General features: G+C 40.5%; 1 protein-coding gene across 7 annotated transcripts in view; it reads left to right on the top strand.

Annotated features, from left to right (window-relative positions):
* LINGO2 (leucine rich repeat and Ig domain containing 2) overlaps nt 1-26,449 on the top strand; it is a 2,307,572-nt gene that overhangs the window by 2,259,126 nt on the left and 21,997 nt on the right. The window contains exon 1 of one of the 7 annotated variants that reach the window (XM_075316943.1): nt 341-439. The exons of the other annotated variants lie outside the window; for them this stretch is intronic. The gene's annotated coding sequence lies outside the window, so the exon portion shown is untranslated. Of the gene's footprint in view, nt 1-340; nt 440-26,449 lie in introns of those variants that run through there. 7 annotated transcript variants of the gene reach the window in all.

Raw genomic sequence — 26,449 nt, 5'->3', positions numbered from 1 at the left:
CGGTGAAGTCTATTTTTCCTATTGCCTAAAATATGGACAGTCAAACTCATTTTACTTGTATGTATACTAGACATAACACTGGTCTTTTCCAGATTCTTAGACAAAACATGTTTAGGTGATAGCTTCCGCCGCAAGACATGGACACATGAAAGGAGATGAGCATCTGCATTCAGATCAGACAGCAGGATGGTTCTTAGCATGTCCCTTAAGGCACGGTTAGGATGTGCACTGCCTGCCTCCTAAAGCCTCGGTGACAGCCCACCCCTGGTGCTGTGCTAAGTGCTGGGGAGGGATCTTCTGTCCATAGTCTGACAGTGATCAGCTGGGAGCCTCAGGATGTGCGCTGATAAGGCCTTGTGAGATTCTTCCATTCAGCACTGGAGGACAGCGTCTTACAGAAGAAGTGGCAATGTGCTCGGATCACAGAAAGCTTTACAAGGTAACGAGAATTGTAAGGGTGCAGCATGATTCTTAGCGGATAAGAATGGCAAATATGCTAATATATAAGAGCATTTGTGGTAACCATAGATTGTTCTACTATTCTCAGTTACGGTAATAAAGTGTTTGGTAGTATTAGATCAGTTGCTTACATGCATGTCTGCTGCTAGTTTTATATGAAATTTTTTATTTCATTTTTGTGGGCTATTCTTTGTGATTTAATGAAGATGAGCATCTAAGTTCAGTTCAGTAAAATATTGGGTCCTAATGGTATGAGAATGACGTGCACAATGGAATATGGTCACATAGTGATGACGTGACCCATCCTTAGGGTTCTTTAAAACTTTAATGATTTTTCTCGTATGCAAAAATCGGTGCCAATTTCATCAGTGTTTTTGATCAGAGCATTGTGAGAGTTTAGTCAGTGTCAGTGTTACCATCAGAGCTTGATCAGAGTTTCATCTGTTCTTCTAACATAAAAAATGATGAAGAAATCTCAAACTTCTCATATCACAGCTTAAGTGAAAAACGGATGGCATCCGAGTGCTGTTCGAATTTTTCTTTCTTGTACCTATAGATATACATTGGCGAGGTGGATGATCTGAGACTTAGTAAAAATTTGGATTTGTCTATGTGATTTTCCGCATATCATTCAATCTACGAAAATATATACTGTATTTTGTATTATGCTATAGAGTATAATGGGTACATGAAAAACACAGATAAAATTTGTACATGAAAATCGGATGTTGAAATGAGCTCTTAGGTTGGTTTTACACCAAATATATTTTATCACAAGTTCTAAAGCCACAAGTTCTAGTCCAAACATGAGTCTAATTACATATTGTTCAAATGAATTAATAGATTACACAATAAAGACATCTACAGTATATTATGTTCATGTTAAATGAGACCTAGGACCTGTGCACACGTTGCATTTTTGTCACGGTTTTTTTTTCGGCACAGTTATTGGTCACAAAATCTGAAGGGTTTCCTGATGCCAGATTATTATTATTGTTATTATTAATATTTATTTGTAGAGCACCATTGATTCCATGGTCCTGTACATGAGAAGGGGATACATACAGAATACATATACAAGTTACAATAGACAGACTGGTACAGAGGGAAGAGGACCCTGCCCTTTCGAGCTTACATTCTATAGGATATTGGGGAGGAGACAATAGGTGGGGAGATGGGGAGATGGGCAGCTCCGCGTGGTGGTGAGGTGGCAGCTCCGCACGGTGGTGAGGTGGCAGATAAGAACCTTGAAGTCTCATGCACACGTTGCTTATTTTTGACTTGCAGATTTGGTGCAGAAAAAAATCTGCAGCATGGCAATTCATTTAGCGTTTTGTTGCAGTTCTCACCCATACTAATGAGTGGAGAAAAATCTGCACCGAAAACACATGAAAAACACTGTAAAAACACGCCTATTTTGCGCACTTTTCCTGCCAAGAAATTCAGAAATGCTGCAGAAATTTCTGCACCAAATACTTAACGTGCACACATACCTTAGAGTACATTCTCACACCTGTGCCTATTAATGCATTATTTAGTGCCATTTATTAGTATAGTGTCATGAATGGGATTTTACAAAATCTCCATCACACTGCAGACAGAAAAGTGAAAAGGTTTTGGGAAACTATAGCATGTCCTATATGTTTTTTTTGTGGTATCTGCCACTAATAAGGAAAACAATAAATATTACATTACTCATACTCATAGATTTAGCAGGACCCACCTTCTGCTTGTTGGAAATGATGATTATATGTTACTATGTATGTAAGGTATTGTTTGCACTAATACCTTTGGAATTGTTAAAGGGGTTTTCCGGCTTATTTTGCTTTTTTTTATTATTTCACTACTGGACTACATAGGGGCAGGTAAGTAGATAGTAACTACTTACCCACCCTGCTGTCAGCCACTCCGCCGGCTCAGAGCGGTCATGTAACCGCTCCTGCTGGGATTTTGCTGCTTCCTGTGACGTCACGATGACAGGGGCAGGAGCTTGTTGATGGGCATCACAGCCGACGTCATGTTGCCGTCCTGTTGCCTACCAAGTAGAGTGCGATGCAGCCCCCACCACCTGTCATCACCCCCCACCCCCTCCCCACATTTGGTACTCTCCCCTGCCCCCTGTGCGCTGCTATCTGTGCCCTGTATGTGGCGGGCCGGGGACAAACAGGGGGGAACAATCTTTGTTAGGGCCACGCTATTTGCCCAACGGTGTCCTCAGCTCTTTATGATGTATGGGGCCTTGGTAACTGTCCCCCCCCTCCCCTGTGCGCTATGTCTGAACTCCTGTGTAGAACGCAGCATCAGGCGCACCTGGCGTATGAATACTGCCGGGAACAGAGAATAGTGACGTCACCTGACGGGGAAAGAAGAGAGTGCACGGGTGAGAGACAGAGCGGGGGGTGTATGTGTGAGTATATGTATATATATATATATATATATATATATATATATATATGTATATATATATATATATATATATATATATACACACACATACCATACACACATGGTGTATATGCCTACTATGGACTCACATTAGGTGCTACTATACCTAATTTTCATTACATAGTATTCATTTATCTATCAGGTGCTGGGGCAGAATACTGACAGTCAATGAGTGTGCTGTGGGCGGGGCTGGACACTGAGGCTGAGCAGTGCCAGCTGTGATCCTGAAGTTCAGCAGTCAAATCTGTCATGTTTGGTTGAGCTGCAGGTAAATAAAGTGGCTGCAGAGAATAAAGTGAAAATTTAAGAGGGACAAAAGTTAGAAAAAAACAAAAAAAATAATATAGGGATGTTTTAAATGACAATACATCACAGATTAGCTAAAAAATATATTTTGTGGCTGGACAACTTCTTTAAGTGTTGCAGATGCTACAGAAATAAAAATATGTTGTTATTATTATTATTATTATTATATTTTTTATTGCAGTACCACAACCTCGTTTTCATTGGAATTTTTCTAGGAACAGTTTAATAAATATCTCATGTATTTATGTGTCGCCCAGGGCTATGGGGTACTCGGTCATAGGCCATATATGTACGGGGATGCTGTGTCATGGTTGTGTATCGGCCGATGCCCAGTTCCGTTACCCTGGGGTGCTTTTTAATGGGAAATATGTAAAGGGGAGATGAAAGAGTTTTTATTGTAACGGCACTTGTGGGTTGCGGTTATGGTGATGGAACCGCCACTTCACAGTCTGTTACCACTGGAACTGATGGTGGTGGCAGCCTGGATGTCAGGCCCTCCGCAAGCAGGGCCAGGCCCCAGGGAGTGAATTTTAGGATCCGTCCCAGAAAGAAGGGAGACCACACGATGGGGATGCAGTGCAACTTCTATTTTAATCACGGTGGTATTGAGCTGTAGTACTGAGGATGGCTGGTTCAGACCCCTGGTCCCTTTTGTCCCAGTGCTGGTGTGGTGACCTTGTAGTCTCTTTCCCTGGTACCTCTCACTGGTTGATGGGACCCCATAGCTTGGGATCCCTTACTGTCTGTTGGCAGTCTCTCGTCCGTACGGCAGGCAGTGCAAACCCTGTATGGTCGGTGTTCTATTCCGTTCCCCAGCTCAATCTTTACTGCTGTTGCCCTCGGATTCTTGGGTCAGTGAGGTCCGTGAAGGTCCCCTCACTGTGAAGGTGTTTGTCAGGTTGCCTGAGGCTGTCACATGACCTAGGGTCCTGTGTCCCGTTGGTGCTCTGGTTCCAGAGGTACCTGTCTGTACAATCCCTGGCAACCACTCTCCTTTGCCACCTAGTCACTGTTACAAGACCCCGTCTGGAGACACGTTCATCTCCTTCAACTGTCACTATCGGACTCCCCTGACGTTTTTGTTTGGGTGTCTGTTTGTCCCCTCCCTCTGGGCTGTCTGCTAGTGGACCTGACTGGCTCCACCTCTGGGCAGCCATCCATTTTGTTCCGGACTAGTCAGTCACCCCTAATTGGGAGTGGGGAACTGGGGATGTTGTGTTTTGGTGGTACTGGCACTGGTCTTCTAGGTTCTTGGGGGTTCCTGGGGGTAGGCCCTGCATCTTTGTCAGGATGCAGTACCTAGTAGTGCCCTGAAGGTTACAGAGCCACTGCATTTACATAGGGCTTTCTTGCTTTCTTTCTTACAGTGAGGATTTGTTCATACATTGTGGTCATGTAGTGCGTGTTGGTGAAATTGGAAAAATTGAGCCAAAACTGCAACATGACAGCAGAATATCATTAAACCTTAGGACTGGTTTTGCACCTTTTGCTTTGCTATATATTGCTTAATAGTCAATAGTATATTCATAAAAAAAAGCTTTTATATGCAGATGTTTGTGTTTTTTTGTGTTTTTTTGTATAGTCCCCTTTTATAAAGCTTTGGGCTATAAGCTGTTGTAGTTGTAACAAAACAAATTGAGCATTAACAATGCTGGCTTTTTAATGCTGCCTTAGTATAGTATGTTTTTGTGCCATAATAGCAGTGAGCTCAGCCACGAACCTGAGTAGCCACTGAGCTCCCAGATTGGCTGCAGTGCTTTTAAGCCAAGTGCAGGGAGATTTGTATCAGGATACAACGGGTCAAAGATCAGGAATGAGACTAGATGATTTAGGAGAACTTGGATACTTTTACTAAAGGGATCTAGAAATTGGTCTCTGACAAAAGAACGAGAGTAATCACCAAGCGATATAACATACACCCAGTCAGAAGTGACCGCGACCATCGTGCTGCTCCAACAACACTGGCCCAAGATGTTAGAGGAAGTATGCTGAAATTTACCTGTGGATCACCTGGCCTAGTGCAAAAGCATATGAATTACTCTGGTGATGCAGTATCAATCACCAAGGTTTTCAAATGGCCTGTTGGTGTGACGGCATAGCGGTTGACAAACTTTTAGAAGATTCTACATCTTCCTCCTAAACCCACACACAGAAAGAATGCCCGAGTACCACACAAAAACACTGACTGCAATCTATATTGGGTTTTATCATGGAGGTTTGTTCTTTAGTTCTCCTTATAGAGGCTGCAGCCTTCCTAACTTAGGTTTGTGCAAAACACTATTTTTGCGTAAGGCAAAAACGATTTGTATCCGGCATCCGCAAATAAAAATCACACCTTTATTGAATTGGTTTAAAACATAATAAAATCGATCATAGACAGTATAGACAGACCAGTCTATACTGTCTGGTCTGTCTATGCTGCCTATGCTTGATTTTATTATGTTTTAAACCAATTCAATAAAGGTGTAATTTTTATTTGTGGATGCCGCAGAGAAATCTTTTTTGCCTTATCCATGGATACAGGAATTGGCCTATAGTTCCGAGCACTGCACCTGCATTATACTGAGCAATTGGTCGGAGCTGTCTGAACTTCACTTGTTGACAATCTTTGCGTGCATGCTTCCCTCCCACGATGTCTGGACTGAGCTCAGGACTTACGTATGGGAAGATTTACCATCTCTCACTTATCCAAATCCTGAAGGACAGGCAAAATACTTCAACTTGCCACATGCAGGAGAGGTCTCCAATCAGGTTAATAAGGGTCCACCGGATGGGTAACTGCAAAAGGCCCAAGGGGGTATAATGCTGTAACAAACCATAGAGGCTCCCTTTTCTCTCCCCACAGCAGACATGCTCAGTCTTTCTCCACAGCAGACATGCTCAGTCTCGCTGTCCACATTAGTCGTGCTGAATAAAGTGCTTGTTTTCCTGGCACAATGCACACTGGTGCCAGGGAATTCTTTTTACAATCCAGGGTTTGAAGTTCTCTGTAATTGGATGAATCTCAATCTCAATATGTCCCCACTCCTTGAGTTCTTTCTGGGAACTAACCTATGACACCCGACCTACCAAAGGGTCTCCTAGCCAGCCTTAACAGAGACCCCTGGTGGTTGGATGCTGGTACTGCCGGAGTAACCTGCAATACCTCATACGCTGTTGCTATGACATCAACAGTACAGAAAAAAAAAACAGAAACTGGACTATTGGCCAAGAGCTGGCACAGGACCCAGGGAATACTCAACTTGTTTATTAGTTTGCTAAACGGCAACCTCTTTAAAAAAAGTGTGTGTGAAGTAGCTCTAAAATTGCATCTTTTCATCCCACAATTAAATTTCATATACTTAAAAATTCCATTTACCTAGATCATGTAATAATCCATTGTGTATTTGTCCTATTCATTCTGCTTTTTTTGCTTCCAATCCTAGAAGTGAGGCTTTAGTTACTGCGCAGCTCAGGTCGTGTGTTTGCTAGAGATGGGCTGCAGGTGTTGTCAGCACCCTATTAACTCAGCTAATGAGCCTCCTCCTGTGACTGCTAGTGAAGAAGGCACCATTCCATTCTTCACATATTCACTTTTTTCTTATTATTTTTAGACTCTAACACAGATTTCTTTTCATTCCATTTATTTAATCTTTCATATTTATTGGAATGAGTTTTCAGAAGTCCCTAATTTCAAGTTATTCGGTAGGATAAAGTTTTATCTCTGAACTCATTATTAATTGCTGATGACTTTTCTGCTTATATGATTTTTTCGATTATGGCCATAATACTATTGTCATATGTGTCTGTCAATATCCTGGCAAATCAATAGCAAATGGGCATTACTGTAGTAAAAGGACATAACGAAGCCCCCGAGACAGATTTATAGTGTGTGGTTAAAACAACTGTTGTTTTCTTATGACATTTTTTTCTTGCTTATCAGGGGCAGGAACCCGTCATTCTGTTTTAAGTGAGTTAAAGGGGTTGTCCCATCTGGGACATTTACGGCATATTGATTGCTCTCTCAGCCATTTTTGCACATTGGAATTACTCTTTTGAAGAGGGATTTTTATCTTGAAAGGTAATGGCCTATTGCTCGCATCCTCACCTCCCCCAACAGCTTCAGTAAACAAGGTTTCTGCAGTGTCGGTGTAGCTTTGTGCTCCTCTCACTGTCTTTTTCTGTACCCTGGTCACCATCTGTCCAGGAAAAGTGTATCTCCACTTAGGGGGATTTCATGTGTGCAATAATTTCACATCACAAATAAATTATACTACAATGCTGCATGGTCTTTCATGTATATTTCAAAGCAGATTTGCCACTGAATTCTGGAAGATTTTACCCTTTTCACTGCAAGGGGTTAAGTCTACAGCAATTCTGTAGAAAATCTAAAGTTACTATCAAATTTTTCACAGATTTTTTTTTTTTGCCATAGAAATGTGTGAATCTATTTTCACATCTGCACCTGGACCTCCAATTGGCTTGAGTGATAGAGGATATGGCATGGCAAATAGCTCTGATCTATGCATGCACTGGCCAGTCAAAGGTACTGTTGTGGCTGGGACTTGGGGTTCCACCCAATTAGGCAGAAAGAGATTGTGCAGTACTGATGTTCAGCAAGCTTAATTAACTCCCACTTAGGCCAAATGTATAGTACCACACCTTACTTAAACTACTGCTGGGAGTTGCCAGTTATAGGTATATACTCACCCTGGTTGATTCTCTTTTTGCTCTGATATTTGACCCTGCTTGCTTGATTCCCATTGTTAACTTTGTACTGACTTTACCTTCCGGCTGTCTGACAATTCGGTCTCCTATTCTGTCCATTTAATTTTAAGCTTGGTTACCTTCCTGGCCTTACCTTTGCCTCCTGATTTTCTTTTTTACCTACATGGTTTTGATCTAGCAAGTTGACTTTACTCTGCCAACTGACTCCACAGGACAGAAGCTAGTCCATGGGTGTGTAATCCTGAGGACCCTGCTATAAATCCAGGTACCTGTATAGTGGTTAAAAGGTGAGGGCCACGGATACGCGGAGACCTACTAAGTGGAATGACTTGTGTAAAGTATGTTTGTGCAAGACTCAGTTAGAGCTGCCATGTTTGCACAGACAGCTCACTCTTAGGCCTACTTCACAAGTCCGTTTCCAGTACGTGTGATGTTCATTTTCAAACATATCGGAGACACGGACACACGTAGACCAATTAAAAACAATGGATTTGTGCACCACCGTGTATTTGTGTGGAGCATACATGTGCCTGTGTGCTCCACACGTAGACATGTCCATTTTACTCCGGCAGCACGGGTGTCCCACGGGCCGCACACTGATGTGCTTCATGTGACATCAATGTGACACGTACCTGAGAAAACATGTCTGTGAAATAAAATGCTATACTCACCTGTCTCCACTGCTGATGTCTCCAGCACTGCTGTCACTTGCTTCCGACCCCGCTCATTATACTCATTGCATATTCACTGCACGGAGAACTGGAAGCAGCAGCAGCGCTGGAGACAGCAGCACCATGGACAGGTGAGCATAGAAGTCCATGCTGTCAGTGTATTATGCGGATGTCACACGAATAGCACACTGACAGCACACACTGAACACACACGGACACAAACACACATATGCACCTAAACTACGGACTGTGCAAAATATATGTTTAGCATGGACGTGTGAAAGAGGCCTAAAGGCCCCGTTACATGCAACGACGTATCTAACGATATATCGTCGGGTCACGGATTCCGTGATGCACATCCGGCATCGTTAGTGACGCCGTTGCGTGTGACAGCGAGGAACGACCGTTAATGATGGAAAATACTCACCTTATCATCCATCGTTGACACGTCATTCCTTTTCAAAAAATCGTTGATTGTTGAGCACGCAGGTTGTTCATTGTTCCCGAGGCAGCACACATCGCTCTGTGTGACACCTCGGGAGTGATGAAGTACAGCTTACCTGCGGCCGCCGGCAATGAGGAAGGAAGGAGGTGGGAGGGATGTTACGTCCCGCTCATCTCCGCCCCTCCGCTTCTTTTGGACGGCCACTCAGTGACACCGCTGTGACGCCGAACGAAGATCCCCCTTAGAAAGGAGGCGGTTCACCGGACACAGTAACGTCGCTAGGCAGGTAAGTCCGTGTGACAACTCCTAACAATTTTGTGCACCACGGGCAGCAATTTGCCTGTGACAAACAAACGATGAAGGCAGGTACACCGCTAGCTATATCGCAAACGATATCACTGCGTGTAACACCCTCTTTAGACCTATTTAACATAGCCATATCTAGTACATTGTGGATCACATTTCTTATAGCATCTATAACGTTCTCATCATAGTTCTCAAGATCTTAATGGCAAACATTATGGAAGTCCTGAAAAATAAGCAAACAACACTAATCTAACAAAATGGTGGAAATTATTTTTTTTTCTTAAGGCAAACAAATTAGATTTCCCTGCGTACATATTTCTCTTTTAGATTACTGAAAACAAAGTTGGAGGATAAAACACAAAAATTAATATCTTTTCGCTGCTATGATTAATCTACATAAGACCAACGCACATTAAACAGAATTCTGGTGTTGGCTGCAAATCTAAAGAATCCAGTTAGAAGCAACAAAGCTAATTAAATGCTAAGTACATCCAAGATCCAAGACACTGCCTTTTGTATTTCAGAAATGACTTAATTAATTAAATATGAACTCCCATGCAAATTATTATATATGCATATTTCCATCCATTTTTATTAATAGTTACAAAGGTTGAAAAAAGACATAGGTTCAACTTTTGCTATCAATTATACATTCTCTATTGCTAGATTATACAGTATATAACCCAAAATACCATTTCTTATAAGTAAAGCATATAGCTCATTTTTAAATGCTCATTTAGTTTCTGCTCTTACCACCTCTTATCTAGTCAGACTCCTCTAACTGTAAAGAATCCTTCCTGTTTAGATGCCAGAATCACTTTTTTCTCTATAGTTGAATGTCTCCTAGGGTTTACAATGTCCTTTATTCATTTTTTAATATAATAAATAAAATTAAGGGGTACATTTATTTTGTGCTAAGAAAAGGCTATTCCATCATCTAAAAAGTGTTCTTTACAGTTAGAGCAGTAAGAATGTTGAATGCCTTATCACAGATAATAGATCATTATTTAAAAAGGGACCATAACAAATGGCATTGTGGATCATATATAATCTAGTGATAGATATAATTTATAATTGATAAGAGAAAGAGTGACTTTGGTGAACCTTTTTCTTTTTTCAACCTCTATCAATGTAACTATTAATAATAATGTATGTATGTATGCATATCTAATTATTTATTTCTGTGGTTGGGTGTTTACATGCAATTAATTAATTTCTGAAATACAAAAGGCAGTGTCTTGGATCTTGGATGTAGTTAGCATTTAATTAGCTTTCTTGCCTTTAACTGGCGACTTTAGATTCACGGCCAACACCAAAAATCTGTTCAATGCGTGTTTGTCTTATGTAGATTAATCATAGCAGCAAAAAGATATTAATGTTTGTGTTTTATCCTCCAACTTTGTTTTCAGTAATCTAACAGAGAAATATGAATGCGGGGAAATCTAATTTATTTGCCTTGGCTAATGTGTTTACATTAATGGGATAAATTGCGGTGGCTTTTTCTTGCATCTGTCGGATCCGAGCTCAGTCTCCAGCATGAATTACGTCAGGGACATGCAAATGTATATCAACCAGGATAGTTCTGCTGGTATTTTGTCAAGATTGCTGAACTTTCATCAATACTAATGTTTAATGTTTCCCTTTCATTTCAGTAGTTGCATACATGACAATTTAGGATTGTAGTTAATTGTGAGGACTATTAGTTTTACCTAGTGGAGGCCATATATTCAATATATCATTCAGGGCATGATGATGCTAAGCTGTTACCTTATACTCCCATTAGTTCTAATTCTTAAGCCCCCGTCACATTTAACGACTTACCAGCGATCCCCAAAAAGTATGTGACCTGATAAGGATCGCTGGTAAGTCGCTGGGAGGTCGCTAGTGAGATGTCACACAGTCAGATCTTACCAACGATGCAGTAATGATGAGCGACCTGTATAATGATCTTGGCGGGCGTTGGGACTGTGTTAGGAGGTCGTTGGTAGGAGTCAAACACAGCGATGCGTCCTGCCCAGCAGGACATCACCTTTGAAGGAAATGGTCCCAACCATTCAGCAGCGACTAGCGATCTCACAGCAGGGGCCTGATCGCTGGTAGGTGTCACACATAACGAGATCGCTGCTGCGTCAAACGTTGACGCAGCAGCGATCTCGTTAGTGATCTCGTTAACGATCTCGTTGTGTGTGGCTTTAGTATCCTGATCTATTGCTGTTCTTCAGGTAAATAAGTGAAGGATATACTAGGACCTGCGGAATATACACTATGCATGTATTCTTCCCGTTTTTTCATGGCTTGATTTGTGTTGTAGCATGCTAGTTCTTTTTTGGTGGTTATTGGTGGTTTTGTACATTACCCTCAAGCTCAGCACAATGGGTGGCACTCATATACAAGCCTTAATGAAATGATTATTAATAGTTTCCTAATTAGGAAACTATTAATAATCATTTAATTAAGTGTTGTAATGTACTTTCATAAGCAAAGTTTGTTTCTAGTAACAATGAGCTTAGCAGCACATGGGGGTGTCATAATTAACTTATGCTTTGGAATAAATTGGATTGCTAGAGACCACCCCAGGCTAAAAGTTCCCAACTTAGAGCTGCCATTACTGAAATGTATAACCACTGCAATGAAATAAATGAGAAATTATAACTTCTACATACATAATTGCCAGGTGCGGATGTAACCGTATCCCACAATGCACTGCAGCACTGTCAGTTGCGCAGCCACAGTTCGCACCCACATCATAGCCATGGTAACCAGTGACAACAGTGCAGGTGGAACCCAAATTGTGGGCTGAGTAAGCACAATTCTGTTCCCAGTCTAACATTGTGCTACCCATACCACATCCAGGTGTAATGAGGTTTTGGTGTTTTAAATTACACATTTGTGATGTCACGGAGCAGTAAGGAGGTGTGGCCGAGATATATTGGAAAGTGCAAACAGTGTGACACATGTCCACTGCTCCTGTCAGCACCACTAAGCATAGACAGATGTTCATTTCACTGCACTCCCGATGTGATAGTATCGGGCTTATTTCTAGTCAATTAATAAATGCGAGTTACCTTTGGAAGACTCTGTTTACATCTGATCTGCTGTAGTGTCTGCCTCACCAAAAATAACAGACAAAATTCTAAGAAGCTGTGATGGTGAAGCTCTTATTTTCCACAGCTTACGAGCCAAGGGACCATGATCTAATAGGGTTGATATCAGCAGCGCATGCGCCAGTTTACTATCATGGTCAATCAGAATTGTTCTACTATTCACCCCCTTTTATTGCGATCGTTATTGATGCAATCATGCTATATAAACTGTGCTTTTCCCTGCTCAACACACACCCCCTGATGAAGAAAGGGCGAAACATACTAAAACACCAATCCCAGTATAAGTTAGCATGCATTGTTATATTGTCTTATGCTTGATTCTATTAAAAAGAAAAAGTGCACATAGGGTCTTATGATAAATCACACAGTGGGTAAAGAATCGTCAGATACTCACCCCTGTGGTTGTGTAAAACTAGCAGCTGCGGACTAGCTAGCAGCTGTGGACACTGACAAGGATCCAGCCTAAAGAGAAAACAGAGTGGTAATAAGAGATCTGCGCTCGCCAGTAAGAGGGTCCAGACCCTTCATCAGGTGTTTGATTCAAATACCTGATGAAGGGTCTGGACCTTCTTACTGGCGAGCGCGGATCTCCTATTACCACTCTGTTTTCTCTTTGGACTGGATTGTCTGATGCTTATGACACTTGATCTAACTATAGGGATATTATTAGAGTTGAGCGAGTACCTAACTATTCATACTCGTTATTCTCATAATGAGTGCGGCCTAATAGCATGTGCAATGCAAGTCAATGGGGAAAACTCAAAGTAATGAGTAGCCCGAATGCCGTACTATTCATGCGAGTAGTGAATAGTGTGGAATTCAGGTTACTTGTCACTTAGCGAGTATACCCCATTGCATTGCACATGTTATTCTGAATAAATATGCGAGTATTAGACAGTACTCGTTATGAGTATAGCAAGTACAAATGGTTACTCGGTCAACTGTAGATATTATCCTCAAGTACATACAGCATTGAATTTTATGTGGCATATGCTTTCACTAGTACATGTAATTGGACTGGTGTTTCAGTGCTGTGTTTTTCCCTGTATGTTTTATTCATAGTGTTTAAGGTTCACAGTAGAGTTAAGTCCATCAAGTCCAACCCATGACCTATCCTAACATTTATCCATTATATATTTCTATGAAATTATTGCTTTATATAAAATACACTTTTTTATGGGCACAACATATTCATGTTTTGGGCTGTGTTTTATGCCCCTTTTTCTTTTTTTTTATGTGATTATTTTTTACTGGTAGACGTATGATCACCATGATAGAAACTAAACAGATATTTCTTTAATCAATGGGGTCAGTCGTTGGATCAATCTTGCAGTTCTAAACAATGTAATTAACAAAAACTGAAGTGAATAAAGTCCACGTTTTTAGCATGTGACATGAGGATAATATGTTAAATCATTGAGATACTGAGTTTATTTTAACACAGATAGCAGCACAGCACTGGGATATTACTGCACAAAAAGGGTTATTAGATACCTAAATATCTGCAATCTCATGACTTATTAAAGAGAAATCCACATTTTACCTATATGTAAATGAAGAACCTCAAATAAAGCGGAGTCATAATCCAATATTATATTTAAAAAGGTATAATTTTATTCAATACAAAATTCATAAAAATAACACACAGTAAAAAAGGGGGGAGATGAGGTGCAAGGAACAGCAAGAATACCACAATGAAAGTAGTTGGTAAGCATAAGGGGGTCCCCAGGACAGCTCTACCGCAATTCTTTACTATGGGTGAGCATTTATAACCTTTTGTAACTGGGTAACAAGGTGGCTGTAGTGCAGCTTTGATGCACAGTCGATCTAACTAATCCCATCATTTGTGTGGAGTCTTGGGTGCCTGCAATTCACTACACACTGGCAGCACTTTTCCATGCAGCTACTGTCTGTACCACCAGATCATAAATACATACTTTAAAGTCACATGTCAAAGTCAGTGACGCCAGCTTATGTTATATGGTGCAAGGAGGTTTCCCAGGCTTACTGGTGTTACTGCAGTGTGTTTAATGACTTGGCTGACCCAGATATCAGCATTACTACGCAAATATTAATCACATTTGATGTGGGTTGTACCTTTTTGCACCTTATGCCATTTGGAACTCCCTTATGCTTACCAACTACTTTCATTGTGGCATTCTTGCTGTTCCTTGCACCTCATCTCCCCCCTTTTTTACTGTGTGTTATTTTTATGAATTTTGTATTGAATAAAATTATACCTTTTTAAATATAATATTGGATTATGACTCCGCTTTCTTTGAGGTTTTATATTGTCGGGAGTTTCCACATGCAAAAAATATGCTCATGATGTACCGGATGTATTTGATTGCCTATATGTAAATGAGCTGTTCCAGACCGGACACTGACTTCCCTGAGAATCTGCCTCCAGACCTTGTTTTATATGAAAGGGACATTACAGTGTAAGACATGTACTGGTTGCTTTCTGCTAACATGATATCGCAGAAATCAAGCTATCACTTTATTCAGCTCCCTGCATACATATATATATATATATATATATATATATATATATATATATATATATATACAGTACAGACCAAAAGTTTGGACACACCTTCTCATCTCTAGAACAACTGTTAAGAGGAGACTTTGTGCAGTAGGCCTTCAGGGTAAAATAGCTGCTAGGAAACCACTGCTAAGGACAGGCAACAAGCAGAAGAGACTTGTTTGGGCTAAAGAACACAAGGAATGGACATTAGACCAGTGGAAATCTGTGCTTTGGTCTGATGAGTCCAAATTTGAGATCTTTGGATCCAACCACCGTGTCTTTGTAGAAAAGGTAAACGGATGGACTCTACATGGCTGGTTCCCACCGTGAAGCATGGAGGAGGAGGTGTGATGGTGTGGGGGTGCTTTGCTGGTGACACTGTTGGGGATTTATTTAAAATTGAAGGCACACTAAACCAGCATGCCTACCACAGCATCTTGCAGCGGCGTGCTATTCCATACAATTTGCGTTTAGTTGGACCATCATTTATTTTTCAACAGGACAATGACCCCAAACACTCCCCCAGGCTGTGTAAGGGATATTTGACTAAGAAGGAGAGTGATGGGGTGCTACGCCAGATGACCTGGCCTCCACAGTCACCAGATCTGAACCCAATCGAGATGGTTTGGGGTGAGCTTGGCCGCAGAGTGAAGGCAAAAGGGCCAATAAGTGCTAAAACCATTTCCGGTGACTACCTCTTGAAGCTCATCAAGAGAATGCCAAGAGTGTGCAAAGTAATAATGAAAGCAAAACATGGCTACTTTGAAGAACGTAGAATATAAGACATATTTTCCGTTGTTTCACACTTTTTTAAGTATTTTATTCCACATGTTTTAATTCATAGTTTTGATGCCTTCAATGTGAATCTACGATTTTCAGAGTCCTGAAAATAAAGAAAACTCTTTGAATGAGAAGGTGTGTCCAAACTTTTGGTCTGTACTATATATATATATATATATATATAAAAATATATATATATATAAAAATATATATATATATATATATATATATATATATATATATATATATATATATATATATATATATATGACTTAGGAGGGGTGATCATACTGGGAGATTCCCTTTAGTATACAGCTCAAATCCAACATAATATTTCTTTATTGTACCTTTGCATATTATTTTATCCCTATCTTCCCCTCTGTGCTTTCAATTTTACATAGCAAATTGAGTGGTCCTACTTCTAAATTGCTAAAACTACTCTTGCTTCTCCTGTTGGCTGCTTTTAGTGCTGCATAACCCTTCTTCCCTCTCCTCTGTGCTCCTTGCTACTCCAGCCTCTTGGAATCGATGACTCCCAACTCTGCTTAGCAGCCTTTTAAGAGATGAATATGTAGTAAAATAAAAGCTTCCAGCAACATTCAACAGAGATATTTGACATATCCTCAATCTAATCTGTGTGTAGAATACACTCTATGTTTCTGTGTACTGTATGGTCCTGTACACAAGTCTTTTTGAAGGATTTTAGCATCTGCCATCTACATGAACATAGATGTATGTGTGTTTTTAAATTGTTGATCTGTTAGCTGGTTTAGAGCGGAGAACAACATTCTTGCACTCTGTTCTGCATGCAATATCTGGTCACAGCAGGGCTGAGTTGTGTTTGATGCCTAATGCTTACAAATCGATGATGAAACATTGCAAATGCTGCATATTTGATGCATATGGCAAAGGATTAAATTCTGCTATGTGCATCAACAGAGCCACATTTTCATTTTCACATCACTGATCTGTCAGCAACATGCTCCAAGCACAGCTAAAACTTGTTTGTATCAGCTCTGCAGTACTCAATTGTACAGGCAAAGCTTAGCGGAGTGCATGACTGTTAATGTCTACTGAAAATCAGCTATCACATGCATTTTGTAAAATACATACACATGCGGCTGAAGATGGCAGAAGATATTTGGTTCATGAGGCTGTCCGACTGTTGTATAGAACCATGCAATGAATAGAAGTATAATGTATTCTGAATATAGAATATACTCTGTGAGATATGGAGGCATAACACAGCTATGCTAAAAGATTGCTCAGAGAGACTGTAGTCATTGCTGATGCTCCTGCTGAACTAAAGGTGAAATATAACCGGGTGGGGCATCCTACAGGGGCGATATGTATAAACCAGTATAGATATGTGTAACAATAAGTTATAACAGCAGAAATTAATTACTATATTACATTAGCATAAAATTATATTGACATTTTGGGACTAGCGCTTTAAATTATTCTAATCCTCTTAAGAAAGATAATCTTTTCTGATAAGTAATCAAAATATTTCTTTACTTGTCAAGTTAAAGTTTGCTACATCGGTATGCTGTAAAGCTTGTTTTAAGGCCCCGTCACACGCTATGATATATCTAACGATATGTCTGTGTTGTCACGGAGTTTGTGACGCAGATCCGGCATCACTAGAGATGTCGTAGCGTGTGACATCTCCGAACGACTGTTAACGAGCAAAAATACTCACCTTATCGTTGCTCGTTGACACGTCGTTCATTTTCATAATGTCGTTCCTCCTTCTGCGTGCCGGTTGTTCATTGTTCCCGAGGCAGCACACATCGCTATGTTTGACACCCCGGGAACGACGAACACAGCTTACCTGTGTCCCACCCGCAATGCAGAAAGAAGGAGGTGGGCGGGATGTTACGTCCCACTCATCTCCGCCCCTCCGCTTCTATTGGTTGGCCGCTTAGTGATGTCGCTGTTACGCTGAACGTCCCTCCCCATTCAGGAAGAGGATGCTCGCCGCCCACAGCGACGTCGTTAGAGAGATAAGTACGTGTGATGGGGGTTAATGACATCATGCGCCACGGGCAACGAATTGCCTGTGACGTACAAATGACGGGGGCGGGTGCGATCACTCATGTGATCGCACGATATATCGTACCGTGTGACGGGGCCTTAAGATTGTTATAGTTTGAAAGATGAGTGTCCTAACATGACAATATAGATCTAATATTTTGGGGCCCTCCAGTTTTTTACTGACTGTTGATTTCTAGGGAAACAAGGGTTGTCATTGAGTTTCCACATTGACCTTATGATCTGCTGGGATATAGACTCATGTCAGAAAAGTCTGAAAGCTGCTTTTTTCTTTCTTATCAATGAATAATCTTGTATGTTGATGGGTATGATGGATTAGGCATATACCAGCCAAACACTGCATATGTCTTTTCCCAATAAGTTTTCGCTTCTCAGTGCATTTCAGCTGCATAAACTGTATAGTAATTGTTTACATGCATCATTACCATATGTACATTAGTCTCTTAGATCCGTACATTAAAATTGACACTTTATTACAAGTTTGAGTATTGATCTGTTATTTTCACTAAATCATATATTTTACAATCTTTAGATTAGTTATGGTTTGTTTTTGTTGTTAGCTTTTCCCTTTAGAGAAGCTGCCACTACGTTTGCCCATGCGTTAGGGCCACCACCCTTGATAATTTGAACTTTGTATAAAGTTAATTAAACCAAATTGTGCCGTGGTCTTAGGGGATAAGAACAATTATGCACCAATTACAGTCAACTTCATTGATATACATAAGGTAATAATTGGCTCCTGTATTCAGTACGAGAATCACTGGGGATATAACTATTTAAAATCAGGTTATGATATTTCCATAAATGACACAATATAAGAATATGGTGTTTATGTCATTTCTGATAAATTCTGACCTATTCTTTATTTTAGTATTTTAAAGGCTGTTTCTACCTTTTGTGAAACTTTAAAAAAGAAAATATCATTAACGGTACTGTGTCATTGTCAAGTGTACTACAAGAAAAGTCTTTTTTTCTAACCCTTTCTTTAATATTACATCTTTGAACAGTTGTGTAAAATGTTATAAGTTGGTTTGTAGGTTTAGAACATAATATTCCTTGACAGACAATTTTAGTGCTTACATCTGGCAGTTTTATTGACACACAGTGACAGAATGAAATTCTAAAAATGATACATTGGATTACAATGTGTGTCAAATCCTTTGCCTGATTTGAATCTCTAAATCTAGCAATTTCTCTTCACCTGTCTTTCAGGCAAGATATTAGTCTCATTGATTTGAATAGAGGAGTTTTCTTCTCCTACAATTTCCATGGTAAAGGTTAAAGGGGAAAAAATTTGTTTTACTGTCTAATTGTTTATTATTGCAAATATTTTCAAAGCAATGTCTTACAGTTTATATTCCTATAAGTGATTATTATTATTATTATTATTATTATTATGGATCTTGCTAAGTTAGTTAGAATCTTCCTTTGATTTTATGGGTGTAAGGATGGTATAACCGTTGCCTAACACCATCCATTTTTTTTTTTAAAAAAAAACCCTGCAATTAAAAATGCTTAATTAAAACATTTCTTCATCACAAGCTATAAGATATCATAAGGGGTAGATATAGTTGAGCCAAAGATTTGCAGGAGCCTGGTCCAGTGACCACATTGGTACTCCATGGTCGATGGACTGTACTAATGCAAAACTCCTACTACATGCGGTATACATGGTGCCTCGTCTGATTACTAGCCCACCATGACATCATGCATGCTTTGTATGTGCTGTGTCCTGTGTATCTTTTTGTTTAAGTCTAGTGCCAGACAATAACTTATTTCCATTCTTCCACATCATGGCAAATGGGTGTGGCATGGAGAAAAGGATATTAAAATACACTGCCTAAAAAATAAAGTGAACACATAAACAGCAAAATGTAACTCCATGTCAATCACATTTCTGTGAAATCAACCTGTCCAGTTATGAAGTAACACTGATTGTGAATCAATTTCTCCTGCTGTTCTGCAAATGGAACAGCAAATAGCAAGACACCCCTATAAAGGAGTGATTCTGCAGGTGGTGACCACAGACCATATATCTGTTCTCATTCTTTTTGACTGTTGTTTTGGTCACTTTTGCATGTTGTCATTGCTCTCAAACCTAGAGATAGTCGGTGTTTACAACCCACAGAAGTTGCTCAGGTAGTGCAGGTCATCCAGGATGGCACATCAATGTGACCTGTTGCCAGAAGATTAGTTGTGTCTCCCAGCACAGTGTCCAGAGCATGGAGCAGATACCAGGAGTTAGTCTTGTACACCAGGAGATATGGAGGTGGCCATAGGAGAACAAGAACCCTGCAGTAGCACCGCAACCTCCTCCTTTGTGCAAGGAAGAACATGAGGACCAGTGCCAGAGCCCAGCAAATTGACCTCTGGCAGGCCACTAATATCCATGTGTTTGCTCAAACTGTCAGAAACAGACACCATGAGGGTGGTATGAGGGCCCGACATCCACAACTGGGTGTTGAGCTTACAGCCCAACACTGTGCAGGGTGATTGGCAATTGCTAGAGAACACCAATATTGGCAGATTCAGCTTTGGCACCCTTCATGGATGAGAGCAGGTTCACACCAAGCACATGTGACAGAAATGACAGAGTCTAGAGATACCTTTCAGAACGTTCTGATGCCTGCAACATCGTCCAGGATGACCAGTTTGGCAGTTGGTTAGTAATGGTGTGGGAGGCATTTCTTTGGTGGGCCACACAGCCCTTCCTGTGCTAGCCAGAGGTACCCTGACAGCCATTAGGTACCAATATGAAATGCCCAGACCTATTGTGAGACTATATGCAGATACAGTGGGCCCTGCCTTTATTCTGATGAATGAAAATGTTAGGCCTCATGTAGCTCAAGTGTGTCAGACGTTCCTGCATGATGAAAGCATTGATACTATGGCCTACCAGTTCCCCAGACCTGAATCCAATCAAGTATATCTGGGACATCATGTGTCGTTCCATCCAACAACGCCACATTGCACCCAGATTGTTTAGGCATTGAATGATGCTTTAATCCATGTGTGGGAGGAGATACCTTAGGAGAACATCCGCCGCCTAATCAGGAGCATGCCCAGGTGTTGTGGGGGGGGTCAAACAGGCACGTGGAGGTCACACACACTACTAAACCTCATTTCTTTTGTCTTGAGGCATTCCACTGAAGTTTGATCAGCCTGTAATTTGATTTTCCACTTTGATTTTGAGTATTGTTACAAATCCAAACCTCCATAGGATATTATTTTGATTTACATTGATCATGTTTATGTTTTATTATTCTCAACGCATTCCACTATGTAATGAATAAGGATTTGCAACTGCAATATTTAAGTCACTGAGATCTAGGATATGGTGTTATGGTATTCCCTTTACTTTTTTGAGCAGTGTAAAATTAAAAATCATCTTTACTGTCCTAAAATATTGTTTTCTATTTTTGAATTTAGAAGCTTTGCTATTTTACAATTATAAGATATCATATTAAAAAAGCAAAGTCTGATTTGGACAAATGTATTATTGCATTATAGCATGAAAGAGACATTCATTTAAATCATGTAGGCTATGTGCCCACGGGACAATGTACCCGCGGATTTTGCTGTGGAAAACCTGCGGATTTATCTGGATTTTCTAGATAGATCCACAGGTTTTAGCAAGTACAGACACTTCCCATGTTATCCTATGGGACATGGAGAGTGCTGTGTCCATGCTGCGGTATGTGCAGCTGCGGAACATGCTGCGGATGTCCCATGTCCACATAACTGCATGCCAATTATTCCTGCGGAAATAGCTGTGGAATTCCCACCTCTTCACTATGGAGAGAGAGGCCGGGACTTCTGCAGGTAAGTCGCATGAATGTCTGCAGGTTTTCCGCAGATATTTCGCTGGAATCCCGCAGCTATGGATAGCTGCGGATTCTGGGGAGCTACTGCGGGAAACTTGCTGATATACCTGCAGATATATCCGCAGGTACATACTCCCGTGGCACATAGCCATATAGTATTTAACCAGTCAGTGACTGAGAAGCACTGAACAGTGACAAACTGCTTTACTTATTTCTAGTATTAAGCGTGCACTAACATGCTCAGGTGCTCAATTTTGATGCTTGGAATGCCTTGAGTCCTATACTGAGTACAATGGAAGTTAAAGGGGAGCGCAAGTACTTTTCTAGAAGATTTTCCTTGAAAAATGCTCGAGTTCCCCTTTGACTTCCATTTTACTCGTTATAAGACTCGAGCCTATCCAACTGTCAAAATGCTTCTTATGAGTACCAAGCACTAGAGCATAGTAGTGCATTGTAGTGCTCGCTCACCACTACTTATTTTTACAGCGCTTCACAAGCATTGTTATTACTGTCCCCATTGGGGCTCACAATCTAAATTCCCAATCAGTATCTCTATTTAGATTTTGAGAGAAAACTTAAATTCCCAGATTTCCCCTCACACAAACATGGTGAGATCATACTAACTCATTGCAGATGTTGTCATTGGTGGGATAGGAACCAAAGACTCCAGATACTGAAGGCTACACTGAGCTACCATGCTGTCCCACTGTTAACCATTTCCACACTTTTGCTGTCTCTGGTGGCATGGCCAGATGGAGCACAGTGGCATTATGAGGACCTTTTTGAGTGAAAGGCATGTGCAGAAATTCTTTTTGACATATAGATTTTTTTTTTTGGTTACATTTGAGCCATAGTGTAACTATATTGTTTTCACTAACATAAGGTTTAAATATCCTTTTTTCCTATTCTAGAGAATGTGACACAATGTACTTCTAATAAATTAACTTGATAGGTAGTATATTAAAATACTGATTTCCATTCATGGTGTTCTATGCATTTCCAGTTTTCTGCCTGCAAAGCATTGCTGCCAGATAATAAACTCTCTGGAAAAATTCCAAAAGCTTTTTGCTTGAATTGCCACTCCAGTCATTCCCCTACGCTATTCTGTAGCTGTCCAGCATTTAGGGAGCCGGAGAGGCTCAAGGGATGCCACAGTGATCCGAGACGGAACGACGCAGGCAAGTAGCTCTCTGTCTCTTTCGCCTTCTGCTTGACTTGTCCATCTTGACTTGTCCTTCTCACAGCTTGGCAGGAGGATAAGGTGGAAAACCAGTGAACAGTTATAACAGAGAAGAATATATTAACCTATAACAAAATAATAGATATAATGACAGGTATAAAACCAGTAGGTTGTATTAAAGAATGATGATATACAATAGCAAGGTATGATGGAATAAAATGAGAAATGGCTTTGAGCAGAAATCCAATTTTGTCATTGGTTGGAATTCATCGGAATATTAATGTTTTGTGGATTTTAGCAGAAGGGAAGACAAACCGAATGTATTTTTTTTTTACCTTGGGGAGTTATGTTGCTCACACGATGCAAGCAAAGAGTTAATCAACAAAATTATCTGCGCAAAGTGAAATCTTTTCTAGAATGAGATTCAGATAGGCAATATTACATATCCATAGTCACCTGGTGGAAGCTTATTAAGTGCCGTGTTCCCCTTCTCTGGCTTTGCACACGGGCACCGCTTACTGAATTTAAAGAACCATGACCATATGCTCTGTGAACATGTTGACAAAATAAAAGGAAATTGGAGACATTCCCTAAGGGTCTACGAATGCTGCTGTGACTATGCATGAGTGGGAATTGTATAGCGGTTCTAACAAGCAAAATGGTTTCCAACAAATCATATATATATATATATATATATATATATATATATATATATATATATATATATATATAATATGTACACAGATCTTATGAATCCTAAAATACACGTATTTTAATGAGCTTACAAACTGCAGTACCATGCACTTAATGTCATTGACTTCTACATCATTTGTTCTCTTACTGGATTTCATTCTGCAGTCGCACATTATGTAAACATAATATATGCAGCAAAAATAGAAAATCTGAAAAAATAGGCTGTTTACTTTTCTTACAGCCAAGTATCTAGTAAGGCAGATTAAATATAGTTCTGCAGGTCTAAAAGATATAGGGTGTGATTCATCAACACTGGAGCTGTAGGCGCCAGTCTTAATAAGGAGACTTAGTGGTTAAGATGCATTGAGTTCATTAGGAGGTGCACAACACTTTAGTGGATTTGGAGTACCTTTTCAGTGGTGTGCACCTCACTAGAAATACTAGCGAAGGAAAAGGAGATTCCGGATCCTTATGAATAAAATCACCTTTTATTAAATCTGATTAAAATCCATGCTTAGAAGAAAAAAATCATATTCAAACGCATTTCAGGCTTGCGCCCTTGATCCAGGATCAAAGGCGCAAGCCTGAAACGCGTTTGTTATGACTTTTTCTGTTAAACATGGATCTTAATGAGATTTACTAAAAAGGCATTTTATTCATAAGGATCTAGAATCTCCTTTTCCTGTGCCAGGTTATCGCAAGACAACGGTTTAACAAGCATGATTATGGACTGACACATATCACGGGTGATTTATTCCTCCAGCATATTATGGGGCATCCAGTCAGGGAGTAAAATTTCTGGCTTAAATTTTGTAAGGTGTTATAACCACGACCTGCCCCGGACATGCTCTGCACTCTTTCTCCGAGCTGGCCGAGACTGGTGTGAAAAATGTTTGAAAAGTTATGTAATCACTTGTGATGTAATGACTTTGATATATCAGGTCTTAAAAGTACTGACCCAAGTGTCACAAACATTTTAGTGCTATGACGTCATGTTGCGGAAGCAGTGCTACAAGTACTACAAGACAATTTCAGACAATCAGGACTTGACCTAAAAAGGAGTTTCCTGTATGAATCTGACTTCAGATTCATACTGCCTGATCCACAGGCAGCAAGAATCAGACATGGGCTTTACTATTGCAGCCCTGTATATTTTATCTAAAAAACTGCAGCATTTCACAGAAAACAGATTTGTCAAAGCTGGCATAGAACCAAGTGACTGGAATAAATAGTTCAGGTGGCCAGTGCCCCATGGCTTCTCCCTGACTCGCATGTATGTTTAGAATTTAGAGCAACTAGGGAAACAAATAGGTTCTTATCTATGATGGAAAAGGTGTAATAGTCAAGAAGCGGACTCACCTGAAAAAGTTATGAAAGTCACAACCACTGAAGAAACATGAAACAGCTGCAGCAGCCCCACTGTGAATTAAATGCTGGACAACTAGAGAAAAGTGGACAAGTGGAGAAAAGAAGTTATTCTGTGATGCCGTAGGAATGGTGACAAAGAAAAACAGATCCTAGATAATGATTTATTTCCAACGCATTTTGGAGTGAAAACTACTCTTCTTACAGGGCATCACAGTCATGTATGTTTAGTGAGAGACCTGTAAGGGGTACTTTACATGCTGCGACATCGCTACCAATATATCGTTGGGGTCACGTCGTTAGTGACGCACATCCGGTGCCGGTAGCGACATCGAAGCGAGTAACACTAATGAGCGACGATCAACGATCACAAAATCGTTCCAAAACGATCGTTGACACGTCGTTCATTTCCTTAATATCGCTGCTGCCACCGGTACGATGATGTTCGTCGTTCCTGCGGCATCACACATTGCTATGTGTGACACCGCGGGAGCGATGAACATCTCCTTACCTGCGTCCTCCGGCAATGCAGAAGGAAGGTGGTGGGCGGGATGTTACATCCCGCTCATCTCCGCCCCTCCGCTTCTATTGGCCGGCCGCTTAGTGATGTCACTATGACGCCGAATGCACCTCCCCCTTGAGGGAGGGATTGTTCGGCGGTCACAGCAACGTCGCTGACCAGGTATGTCCGCTACGGCAGAGAGCACTAAATGTCGCACGAGCGACGGGGGTGGGAGCTATCGCGCTTGACATCGCTAACAATCGCTAGCCATGTCACAGCGTGTAAAGTACCCCTACGTCTAGGGCAAGGGAGCTGGAAGAAGCCAGTAGGGACCTTCGTCAGACAAGCATTTCAAGACATATTGTCCCTGGGCTGGATTTTAAAAATATGTTGAAAACACTGCATCATTCCAGAGAAAAACATATACGGCTACAAAAGCACAATGTTTGGTTCATGTTGCCTATTGTTCATACTGCATGAGTCTTATTAATACTTAAAGAGAATCCGTCACCAGGTTTTTGCTATCTCATCTGAGAGCAGCATAATGTAGGAAACGATACCATGGTTCCAAAGATGTATTACTTTGTTTCACTACTTCTTCACTCAGTAAACTATCAGAGTTCTTAAAAGTAGCAGAGCTCAGAAAGCTAACCCTGCCCATACCACAGCTTACAGTGTACAATGTCTTTGGACAATGAGCTGCTTATCAGAGGTGAGGGGATTTGGTCTGACCAGGACTCATGTGTACTGTGGTTCTTGCAGTAATATTCTTCTGGTGATAAAACAGTTGTGAGGAGACCAGAGCACATAGTATGAAATCTGTGTTTTAGCCTCTACATTTTGCTGTCCTCAGATTACATAGCATAAACCCGCTGACAGATTTCCTTTATGTTGTTAACACTTTAGTGAGGTGGTTTTGTATACAATTTCAGGTCTGAAAAGTTGGCAACCTGATAATTTGGTGGGTAAACTATTTTACACAACAAGAAAGACATATTTCTTCAATCCAGTTAGGAAGTAATACATTTATTTGCTCTTTGTTAATGCACTGTTTTATTTTTAGAAAAGAAAAGTAGA

This window comes from Anomaloglossus baeobatrachus, chromosome 1 (assembly GCF_048569485.1).
Source record: "Anomaloglossus baeobatrachus isolate aAnoBae1 chromosome 1, aAnoBae1.hap1, whole genome shotgun sequence".
NCBI lineage: Eukaryota > Metazoa > Chordata > Amphibia > Anura > Aromobatidae > Anomaloglossus > Anomaloglossus baeobatrachus.
The sequence above is the reverse complement of the archived record's forward strand: the minus strand, read 5'-3'. Positions and strand labels throughout refer to the sequence as shown.